This window comes from Myotis brandtii, unplaced genomic scaffold, assembly GCF_000412655.1.
Source record: "Myotis brandtii unplaced genomic scaffold, ASM41265v1 scaffold103, whole genome shotgun sequence".
NCBI lineage: Eukaryota > Metazoa > Chordata > Mammalia > Chiroptera > Vespertilionidae > Myotis > Myotis brandtii.
Window position 1 is genome coordinate 6186252 of NW_005353460.1, and position 11169 is coordinate 6197420.

The 11169-nt window shown below is 42.4% G+C and overlaps 1 long non-coding RNA gene across 1 annotated transcript in view; it reads left to right on the forward strand.

The window, feature by feature from the left end:
• The first annotated feature begins 9726 nt into the window (after positions 1-9726).
• LOC102245552 overlaps positions 9727-11169 on the forward strand; it is a 3127-nt gene continuing 1684 nt past the window's right edge. Inside the window, exon 1 of the long non-coding RNA XR_312996.1 lies at positions 9727-9883. This is a non-coding gene — a long non-coding RNA (uncharacterized LOC102245552). The remainder of the gene's footprint in view (positions 9884-11169) is intronic.

Below are 11169 nucleotides of genomic sequence, written 5' to 3' on the forward strand. Positions count from 1 at the left end.
GGGAGGGATTTGGGTGATGGGCAAAAAAAGTAAAAGGGATTAAGAAATACAAATTGCCAGTTACAAAAATAGTTAAGTGGATGTAAAGTACAGCATAGGGAATATAGTCAATAATATTGAAATGTATGGTGCCAGGTAGGTACTGGACTTACCAAGGTGATCACTTTGTAAGGATTATAAATGTCTAATCACTATGTTGAACACCTAAAACTAATATAATATTGTATGTCAGCTGTAATTGAAAAATAAATTTAAAAAATTAAAGAGGTAAGGGAATAAAAGACCTGCCAATTAACAAAAATTAAGCCCCACACCAAAGATATGGTTAATGAAGCATGTCAGTTGTTAGAGTCATTGCATAATGTCTTGCCTCATTAAGTGTGCTTTATAGTTTAAATTGTTGAATGGTCAACCAATATAATGCTTTTGAAAGGGAAACCATTCTCTGAAAATCACAAGCATTTATATAATCATCTGCTTCCTAATCTCCATGGGACGTAAATCTCTTGTGCCTTAGGTTGTTATTTAATTGTTTCATATGTATAAGTCTTGTCTCTACTCTAGATTTCAAACTCCATAAGGAAACATCAAGACATCTGGGGCCCTTACCAGTTTTGCTCAGTGGATAGAGCATTGGCCTGAGGATGGAAGGGTCCCAGGTTCAATTCTGGTCAGGAGCACATGCCCTGGTTGTGGGCTTGATCCCCAGTAGGGGGGATGCAGGAAGCAGCTGATCAATGATTTTCTCTCATCATTGATGTTTCTATCTCCCTCTCCTTTCCTCTCTGAAATAAAAAATAAAATAAAATAAAAAGACAACTGGGGACACAGTAAATACAATACCTAATAAATATTATTGCAAAATTGAACAGAAAATAGACAGGTACTAAATTATCATTATGTACTAAAAATTGGGCCTTAAATGATGAACAAAACTTCAGAATTACTTTTGAAAAGAAATATTTCCCTATACTCCCCAAGTGATCACAAGTCTTCCTTTTCATTTTTGTTTTAAAGTTAGAATCAAATGGCCCATCCTTGTGAATATAATGGAGTAGTTTTTTTTATAAAAAAAGGTATCTTTTTAAAAAGTCAAAGAATAATGTGAATTTCTGAAGAAATTAAATTCCATAAATAAATATATGAGCTTTTCTCGCAGCAGAATTAAAATAAATAAATTAGGATTTTCATTTTATCTTATTTTATTTTATTACTTTTATAAAGAGGACAGTTTCTATTCCTATCCATGAGAGCTCAGTGACCATCCTAATATCTTTCAGTTCTACCTAAAGTTCTACTTAAACAACCATAGCTCACAAGAATGTTTATACCAACAGGTAAAATAAATGCTCTAATGCTACAATTAAAGCTAGGTAAGGATGGCCAGGAAGGAGTTCCCAGAGGTGAGGAGGTTTAATTAAATGGGGATTTAAAAGGAACGTGGTTTGGTGAGGCACTGCCCATTTCGGATAGTGAGAAGCGCATGCACAGAGGCTCGGAGACAAGTCATGTTTAGGGGAGAGGAATTGCTTTGCTTGACTAGTCCAAAAAATTAAAGTCAGCCCTAGCCGGTTTGGCTTAGTGGACAGAGTATCCACACTCGGACTGAAGGGCATGTACTTCAGTTGCAGGCTAGATCCCTGGCCCCAGTCGGGACACATACGGGAGGCAACTGGTCGATGTGTCTCTCTCACATTGATGTTTCTCTCTCTGTGTCTCTCCCTCTCCCTTCCATTTTCTTTGAAAATCAATGGAGAAAATATTCTAGGGTGAGGACTAACCAAAAAATATTTATATATATGTTAAAGTCAGAGATTAAAGAGCATTAAAGTAAATTAAGTCAAAGGTGAGATCATACATCAAGAGCCTGGATTTGAGAGGCAGCTTGGAGGAGAGGAAGACAACATGTTGTCATGGAAAGAATGTCAGAGCCAGGGAGTTCCTCCTTGGGTAATCGAGTTCCCTTGGCCTTAGTGTATGCACCTGTAAAAGAAGTCTCTGACTCTATCACTGGCAATTGTGTTTTATTTATTCATTCAAAAAGTATTTATTGAGCAACTCGTATGTACCAGGCAAAAGCTAAGTGTTGACGATTCAACAATGAACAAAACAGTGTGTTCCTTTGTGGAGTTACATGCCTAATCGATAAAATAACAAGCAAAACAGTGTTGGGTTCAGACACATGGTGAAGCTAAGTCTTGCCTTGTCTTCCTGCTCCTGCATTTCCTGTGCACACTTTCTCTCACGGAGCTCCTCTTGGGGCTATGCTCTGCCTTTGCTAGCTCTTCCTGCCACATTAGATGGTTATCACCATCACAACACATTCACCAGACTCTTAAATCGGAGTGTTTGAAGCATCTCAGTAATAACACCACTCTTTCTTTTCCAAGTTCTGAACCACTTAGGAAAAAAGACAAGAGTAAGACAGATGGGAGACCTAAATGACTCCTTAATTACTGGTAAATGCAGGGCACAGTTTATATCTGCTATGAAGGAGGCTTTCTGACACTGAGCTCCAGAGTTGGTCCCACATGCTCATTGGGTCAGGCCCGGCCCTCCACAGGCGTCCTGCTTCATGTGATTTCCCGATGGCAAGTTGTCTAACGCTTTAGATAGTATTGTTGTGAGTCCTGGGGGCTATGGTGAGTTTTCCACCCAAAACCTGGAGATTAGGAAGATTGCTACCATACAATATGAGACACAGATATGTCATTTGAAGGACAAATAACTAACTACCAGGCCAGCTGTTATTGACTAGTGGCTAAACCTGTGCTATCCAATGTGGTGGTCACATATGGCTATTTAAATTAAAATTAAAATTAAATTAAAGTTAGTTCCCCACTAGTCACATTTCAAGAGCTCATCAGACAATGTGGCTAGTGGCTATTATGCTGGACAGTGTAAATTTAGGGAATTTCCATCATCACAGAAAGCTCTACTGGAAGGTACTGATCTGGAAAAGCTCCCGTTAACTGGTAGAAGAGTTGGTCAGTTGATTAACCTCTGACGTTCAGACAAGTCAAACCTTGACAGTGAGCATCAGTCTGGGTCCTGGGAGAAAACAGATGGCACATTTGGAGGGTTAATTGAAGGTAATTTAATAAACAGACTATTTATAAAGGTGTGGATAGGGCTAAGTGACTGACAAGAGATGGTGAAGCATCTGGAGATTGCTCAGTGGGGAGCTATCACCACCTGGGGATGGAAGGCCCGAGGGAGGAATGCCATCCTTGACTTAAGTGTCACTGTCAAATTGAAGGGCGTTCAGTGGGCAATTCCAGGAAATAACCCTGGCTCGTTCTCTTCCGGACCTCCAGTTGTCTTGCTGGTGTCTCCACAGGCATCCGACTGGAAGCAGGAGGGCAGGAATCTGGGGATTCAGGCTGCCCAATGGGGCAAAAGAAAGGGATGAGCCCTCCCCCAGGTGCTGTCCAGGCAGAGGGAGATTTGACCTGGCCGAGAGGGTGGGACTTCAGGTGGGACTGCAGGTGGGACTGCAGGTGGGCAGTCCCAATGTAGAGACAGATGCGGGAGGGATGTAGCTATGGGCAGATGGTTTGGTTCCCATGTGGTCTGGCTACAGAGGAAAGGCTTTCATCATGTGTGGTGTTCATGGCTGTTTGGTGGCAGTTTTCTCTCTCACTGTAAATGACTCTATTAGCAGTTTGGGAACTTGGTCCAGTGTTTCTGAGCCAAAGGCCTTAGACCAGAGTGAATTTCCCATTGCCCTGGGAAACCTTTGGGGAGGACTCCCCATTGCCGTGGGCTTAAGGACGAGCATTTCGATTCCTCCAAGTAACATCTGCCTCCTGGTGCTGCTTAGGGGCTTTCAATATTGACATGTAAGGCATGTAGCACAGAGCAGGGAACACAAGGGCCATTTGCTCATTCATTTGATGACTATTTGATAAATGTTTAGGAATACCTGGCATGTGTTGGACATGTTTTAGGTTCTGGGGATGTAGCAGTAATAAAACAGACAAAATTTCCTGCCCTCACAGAGCTTACATTTTAGTGGGGGAGAAAGATCATAAACAATCTAAATAAAGACACCATATATTATGTTAGATGATAGTAAGTGCTGAGGACAAAAACAAAGCAGGGAATCGGAAATATAAGAAAAGTGAATGCAAATGTAGATAGGATGGCTGGGAATGCCTTCCTCAGAGCATGAAATGTGGGGAAAAGCCTAAAGAATATGAAGGAGAAAGAGCATTCAGAGGGTGGAGAGGGCCCGGACATACTCGGGGAACAGGATGGTGGCCAGAATGATGGGGCAGAGGGAGGGAAAGGGAGAACTGGGCAGAGTACACGGTGGGAATTGGGTGGGAAATCATGTGGGCCTTGCAATCAATCTGTGTTAGTGACTTTCACTGTTATTGAACTCTTGTTTTTATTTGACGTTCTCTCCAATCTTTCTAGGATGCTCAATCTGAGCCTTCTGGAAGCTGGGCTTCTGTTATACAGAAATAACAAATTTAACTTGCCTTGTCCAGCACAGTTCCTTGCATCAAGTTGGTGCCCAAGGGATGTTGACTGACTGATGCAGAAATTCCCACATGGTCTTCAAAAAATTCACTGATGTCCCTATCCTAGTGTCTCTGTCTTGGGGAAGAGAGCAGAGCTTTTAAATTTGACAGCAGAATGAAGTAACCGTATCTTATCTGCATGGTAGTAAAAACCCAGGCCACATCCTTCAGGAATGATATCTTAGTTCATCATTCAAGCAATAAAACAGCAGAATAATTTTAGTGACTGTTTAAGCTTTCAAGTGATTTTGGCCGGGACTAAAGCCATATTCGGCAACCTAAAATAGAGGCCGAATGTGCCAGCCAGGGCCAAGATTGATGGGCTCCCACACTTGCTGATTAGCCAATGGGAAGGGTAGCTCGTACGCCAATTACCATGTTTCTCTTTTATTAGTGTAGATAACAAATTTAACTTGCCTTGTCCAGCACAGTTCCTTGCATCAAGTTGGTGCCCAAGGGATGTTGACTGACTGATGCAGAAATTCCCACATGGTCTTCAAAAAATTCACTGATGTCCCTATCCTAGTGTCTCTGTCTTGGGGAAGAGAGCAGAGCTTTTAAATTTGACAGCAGAATGAAGTAACCGTATCTTATCTGCATGGTAATAAAAACCCAGGCCACATCCTTCAGGAATGATATCTTAGTTCATCATTCAAGCAATAAAACAACAGAATAATTTTAGTGACTGTTTAAGCTTTCAAGTGATTTTGGCCGGGACTAAAGCCATATTCGGCAACCTAAAATAGAGGCCGAATGTGCCAGCCAGGGCCAAGATTGATGGGCTCCCACACTGGCAGGGCGGCCACAGAGCTCAGCACACTGCAGACCTGAGTCAGCCGCACCCATCCATCACCTGCCTCTCACAGAAATGACAACCTGAGTGCTGCGCTGTGCACTGAGACTTGATTGAAATTTCTGACACAGCAAAATGAAAAAGGATATGTTTGCACTTGATCAACATGGAGTTTCCTAGTACCTCAAACAGAAAGCAGGAACATGAAGCCAAACCCAAACACCATTTATTTTATAATGGTATTCTTGTATCTTGCACGTTCTATGGTCCATAGGTAGCCTGCCCTCACAAGAATGTCTTTTTTTATGTTAGTATCTCTCCCAGCCCTACAGTTCCCTGTCCCTTCTCTTCTCTTGCGTTTTCTTCTCCTTTATCTAGGAGAACTTTGATCTTCATTTGTTCGTCTCTGGGTTTACCGTCATGTCCCCATTCTTGTACACCCTCCTCACTGCCCCATCTTCCATACCCGATGTCAGGCCCCTGTGAAGACAGGCAGCTTGCCTAAGAGTCCTGCCACCCAGCCCCCACCAGACTGTCTTTGATAGTTGCTGGCATAGAGTAAATTCTTATTTTTAAAATCTAGATGTTTTATTCACATAGATAATCATCTTATTCTTGTAGGAAGCTGAGATGGCTTCTGGAAATACACACAGTTCAGTGTGATATCTTTGATGATGAGGACATGGTAGTGAGATTGAACAGTGGCCTCTATCCCTTTGTGATTCTCCTCTGGGTCCTTCCCATATCCCTAGTGAACAAGCAAGCTCAGATCCCATGAGACAGTGCCCTGGCCCAAATCCACCGCAGGTCCGGGGGCAGCACAGCTCTGTGGATTGACTTGGTAGGAGTGGGTGTGCGGCCTGGCCTGCTCGGTGCAGTGGCCACTTGGAGATAGAATGTTTTTATTTAAACATTTAATAAGTTTGGTTTTCAAGACATTCAAAATGTGTTTTCTTCTTTGACACCGTGTCTGCAATGAAGGAAAAAACAACTAACAAGTGAATAGTGAAGCCTGGCTGGCCAATACTTCTTGCCTTTCATGTGGATGTGGTTAGTTGAATCACAAAGAACAAAGCACACTTTTCTAACTCGATTATGCTCTAATTTTACTTACATTATATTATAGTAGAGGAAAATTACAGAACATTTAGCAAGGAGAAAGTCATCTACTCTCTTAACTCATAAAGTGTAATTTTTTAAACATCTGCTTCTAAGCTTTTTTTCTAGTTGTAACAATAGAGCCTTGCATTGTGGCGCAGTAATTTTAATATCTGCATAATATTCCTTCTATGGTGTACGATCATCATTCTCTATTAGTTAGCATTTAAATTGCTTCCAATTTTTCACTATAAGTACTGCAGTGAACATCTATGAGCATATGGTTTTCCTTATAGTTTGGATTATTTCCTTAGGATACATTCCCAGAGGTAGAATTATGGGCCAGAGTGCTTTAATATTGGTATGATTCTTTATACATATTGCCAAATTGCTTTCCAAAGGATTGTACAGCTTCCAAAGCCACCATTGATATAAGGATATAGGAGGCCGAGAGCTTCATAGCATCCTGCCAGCTCCAGAAAGTAGGCACTTAATCAGTAAGTTAACCAGGGGAGAAAAAATATTAAACTCCGTGTTGTAATTAAGAAGTCTATCTATTGCTATATTTGTTATTGCGCATTTATTTCCATACAGAGTTGACCTTTGAACAGCACAGTTTTGAACTTAGTCCACTTATACGCAGATTTTTTTTCAATAAATACCTGCTCTGTTTTCGATTGGCGGATGGGAGTCTGCAGATGCCACTGTATGCACTGAATTATACCCATTTATAGAGGACTTGAGCATCGAGGATGTTGGTATCCACAGGGGTCCTGGAACCAATCCCCTGCAGATACCGAGGGACAAATGCATTATAGGAAACAAAAGTTATCTGTGGTTTTCGACAAGGGTCACTGTATATACACATATGTGGTATATATTTATGCTACACTCATCTGGCATCAGGGGAATTAACTGCTCTGTTTTGGACTCAGGCAGTGAAGTGTGTACCCCACAAGTTCCCCCCTGTGGTCCATTCTGTCACTACATTTGCCGGGACCTTGGACCTTTAGGCCTGTGTGAATGGGGACTGCCCCAGGCCTGCAGGCTGTCTTCCTGGAGCTAGGGGCTCCCCGCTCTGCACTCTGATGGGGAGTGGGGAAGGTCATTTGAATCAGGCCCCGATGGACCTGTGGAGGAGGAACTGGTTCTTCGTGGGGGTTTGGCCTCCAGCGGACTTCCGGGCATGCCTAGGATGGCAGTGCTAAGGAGTTCCCTGACCTTTGGCTTCAGGGGAGCAGAGGATTGTTTTGGAACTGGGGTCGACCTTGGCATCGCTGTGAGTCTCCCAGGTGTCCTTGCCAGCCGGTCCATCCCCTCAGGTGCCAAACCAGGGGACTGGTCCCAGGGCACCTGGAGGCTGTCACAGAGGGTTCCCCTGCAGTTTGCTCCCGCACACCTGCCCCCAGGCATCAGGCCCTCTTGGCCTTTGGGATAGGGCCTGCCCTCACCCACCACATCTTCTTTTTGAAGCAACTGGAGGAAGTGGTGAAGAAACAAAATGGATTCACCACTTGGCTATGGATTCACCAAAACCAAACTAACAAAATGACTTAAATCAGAATGGGCAGAAACATGAGGCATAGATTTTATTTTACGTTGGCTAGCCTGAGGACTTAAACTTCTGAATTTCAGTTATGCATCAATGCCTGGCAAGAGATAGAGATAGAGATAGAGATAGAGATAGAGATAGAGATAGAGATAGAGACCCTATAGATAATCCACTGAAGAACTTAGGAAAGAATGTGCATGTGAAGAACTTAAGAATGTTCTTGTGTCCAGACCATCTGACAACCATTATCCAGGTCACCTGGCATCTGGAAGATCACCATCTCGGATCAATTCAGATCCTAACAAGGAAGGACCGATTCTTCTCAAGAAGGTGCTTTTTGACTGTAAGAACTCTCAACTTTTCTCCTTCTTTCAAAACATCTGGGTGTGGAAAGCTCTGGAGAGAATAGGGACTTCACAGAAATCTCAGTCTCGGTAGAAATTTGAAATAGCCCTCGAAAGACTTTAGACTTTCCGGGTGTGCATTAAAGAGCCAACATTCTTTTTAAGAGAGTTCTGACATTTCCCCCTCCCCAATCCACTCTGTTCTCAATGGCATTATGGGACTTGTTTTAGCAGTAACATTGTTATTGCTGCACTTAGGAAATGGATGCTATCGAAAAGAATAAACAGAGTGAGGACTTCACTAGATGGGCAACGAGGAAGGAAAACATTTTCGCTTTTCAAAGCCAGGTTTTACATTCCTATACTTAAACCCAGACACAGTAGCCTCCTTGTCAAAAAAAAAAAAAAAAATCCCTGCTGTGGTGACAATGGTGGCCGTGATGGCACCCCACACTAGGGGCTGCAGGGGCTATTGACAGCCACAGAACTGAAAAATCCAGATTAATCCCCAGGATCTTTACTTGTGTCTTATTTTAAAAAATAAGTTTCTGGCTTATCCCAAGATTAAAATTTTCCGAGGTGCAAAATAGCTGTTCTCATTGCTTGCCGGATGACTCCTCTTGAAATAGTTTCTTTCTTTTTCCCTCCTGATAACCTGTCAGAGCCCATCATTTTGCTTCTAGCTAGGTCCTAGGGCTGTATAACTTCCTTGTAGTTATTTAAAGTAAGACTTATTGAGCAGAGAGCTGTTTTGATTGGCTTACAACCTCTCGTTGGCATAAAATGTAGTGTTTATTGATTGTGGAGCAGGTCCATGGGTTCTCATATCTCGCTTTTCCTGTTTTTGTTTAGTGGGTGTATATTTTCTGTATAATATTGGTTCTGCTACTCCTGGGCATCTCATAAAGCTGTCTGGCTGTGCACTATCTTCCGAGGTAGCATGTGTGGGATAGCTAACATAGTGACTGCCCAACAGAAGTGCAGTAATACACGTGCCTTCCTTCCTACCGCCCTCTCTCCACCCCTCTCATCCTTCTCTCCTTTTGGTGGAATTTCCCTTTAGTTTAGAGACTGGCCTTCTGTTTGGCTATCCGAATGGGATTAGACGACTGCTTTTGTATTTTTTTCGGGTTAAACACATTCAATTTACTAAAATTGCATGAAATAAAATGTTCTCCCAGCAGGCGGCACTGTAGGCTTACAGAGGCTCTGGACGGGGCTGGCTTGGGGACCAGGTGCATATCCTGTAGTGTACAGTCCAAAGAGAAACCTTACTTGCTGGGTTTGATTGAGGACAGAGTTGCATGCCCAGGATGTCATCCTGGAATCCAACAGCATGGTCATGCGACCTTTTTACAGACGAGGCAATCAATAGAGGCCGAGTGGGACATCAGTGCATACAGCCTTCCTAGCTCTGCAATCCTGAAGAAAGAAAGGGTAAATTGGCCAAAGTAAGCTTTGAGAATAATCCTGGTGAAGCACCAAAATGTTGGCTTCAGATATGCTGTGTTAACAGAAACTGGACTGACTTAAAGGAGGAAACAAACAAACTAAGTAAACCAAAAACGTAAATATAAATAAAGAGTATGATAGTGCAATGGTTCTTAATCAAAGATACTCATCAGAATCACCCTTAGAGTTTGAAACAAAAAAAACATTCCTTGATTGCACCCCTCAATGCTCTGAGTGATCAGTCTGGGTGGGCTCTGGGCACATGTGTTTTCTTAAGTTCCATAGATGATTTTAATGCATACTCCTAGCATCTAGCACAACACTCCAAAGGCCATTGTATTAGTCTTGACCCTACAGTTACTGTTGTATAATGGGAAGAAAAGGTCACATCTAGGGAGCTTTCATTTTTCTGCATCAGTTTGCTCATCAGTAAAATGGGCCAATTTGCAGAGATGGACTAGTTTCTTAAATTCAGAGTCCAGGCTTTAGTTATGATCCGGTGCCCAGACCACCTCCCACCCACCCCCCTCCAAAAAAAAAAGTAGTGGGAACATGCTGAATGGAGAGACATCACTGTTGAGATCCTTGCCTTCCTCCACAGTCAGTGATAGTGCTGACATTAACAGGATTAACTTGGCCTTTTCCTTAAGGCTGGTCGGTATTTGGAAAGGGAGTCTTTTTCATTTTCTAGTCTAAGAAATAGCAAATGAGTCTTAAAACAGTGCTCATCCAGGTCACTAATTATTTAATGGTTTGGGACTCAGAGACACATCAAAGGAATAATAAAATCTGTTCACAGCAGGAGGAGAGCTCTTCAACTTTTGAGTGGGTTATATCCAGATGAATTCATTGTAAGTGAAAATGTATTTAATACACTTAACCTGCAGAACATCATAGCCTAGTGTAGCCTACCTGAAACACACTGTGACTCATTCAAAGTGGAGTGAATTAATTAATGATGCAAGATTAATAGACAAGTAGGATTTTCATTATCTACAGGAAATATGGGTGGTCATTTAAGGGATACATCTGAAATAAAGAGAAGCAATTCCCCCAATCTTTCAGTATCCTATATGTTAGCTGAGCAAGTATTTAACTTTACATTGCCCATGTCTAAGGACCTCTTTGAAAATATAAACATCCCTAGGAAGGACAGACCGCCCATTGGAATAAGTGTGATAGCCAAATCTTTTCCTCTCAGGCCAGAGGACGGGTTCAGGTTGCAGGCTCAATCCCCACTGTGGGGCATGCAGGAGGCAGCTGATCAATGATTCTCTTTCATCATTGGTGTTTCTATCTCTCTCTCCCTCTCCCTTCCTCTCTGAAATCAATAAAAATATTTTAAAAATAGAAGGAGGAGGAGGAAGAGGAAGAGAAGGAGGAGGAGGAGGAGGAGGAGAA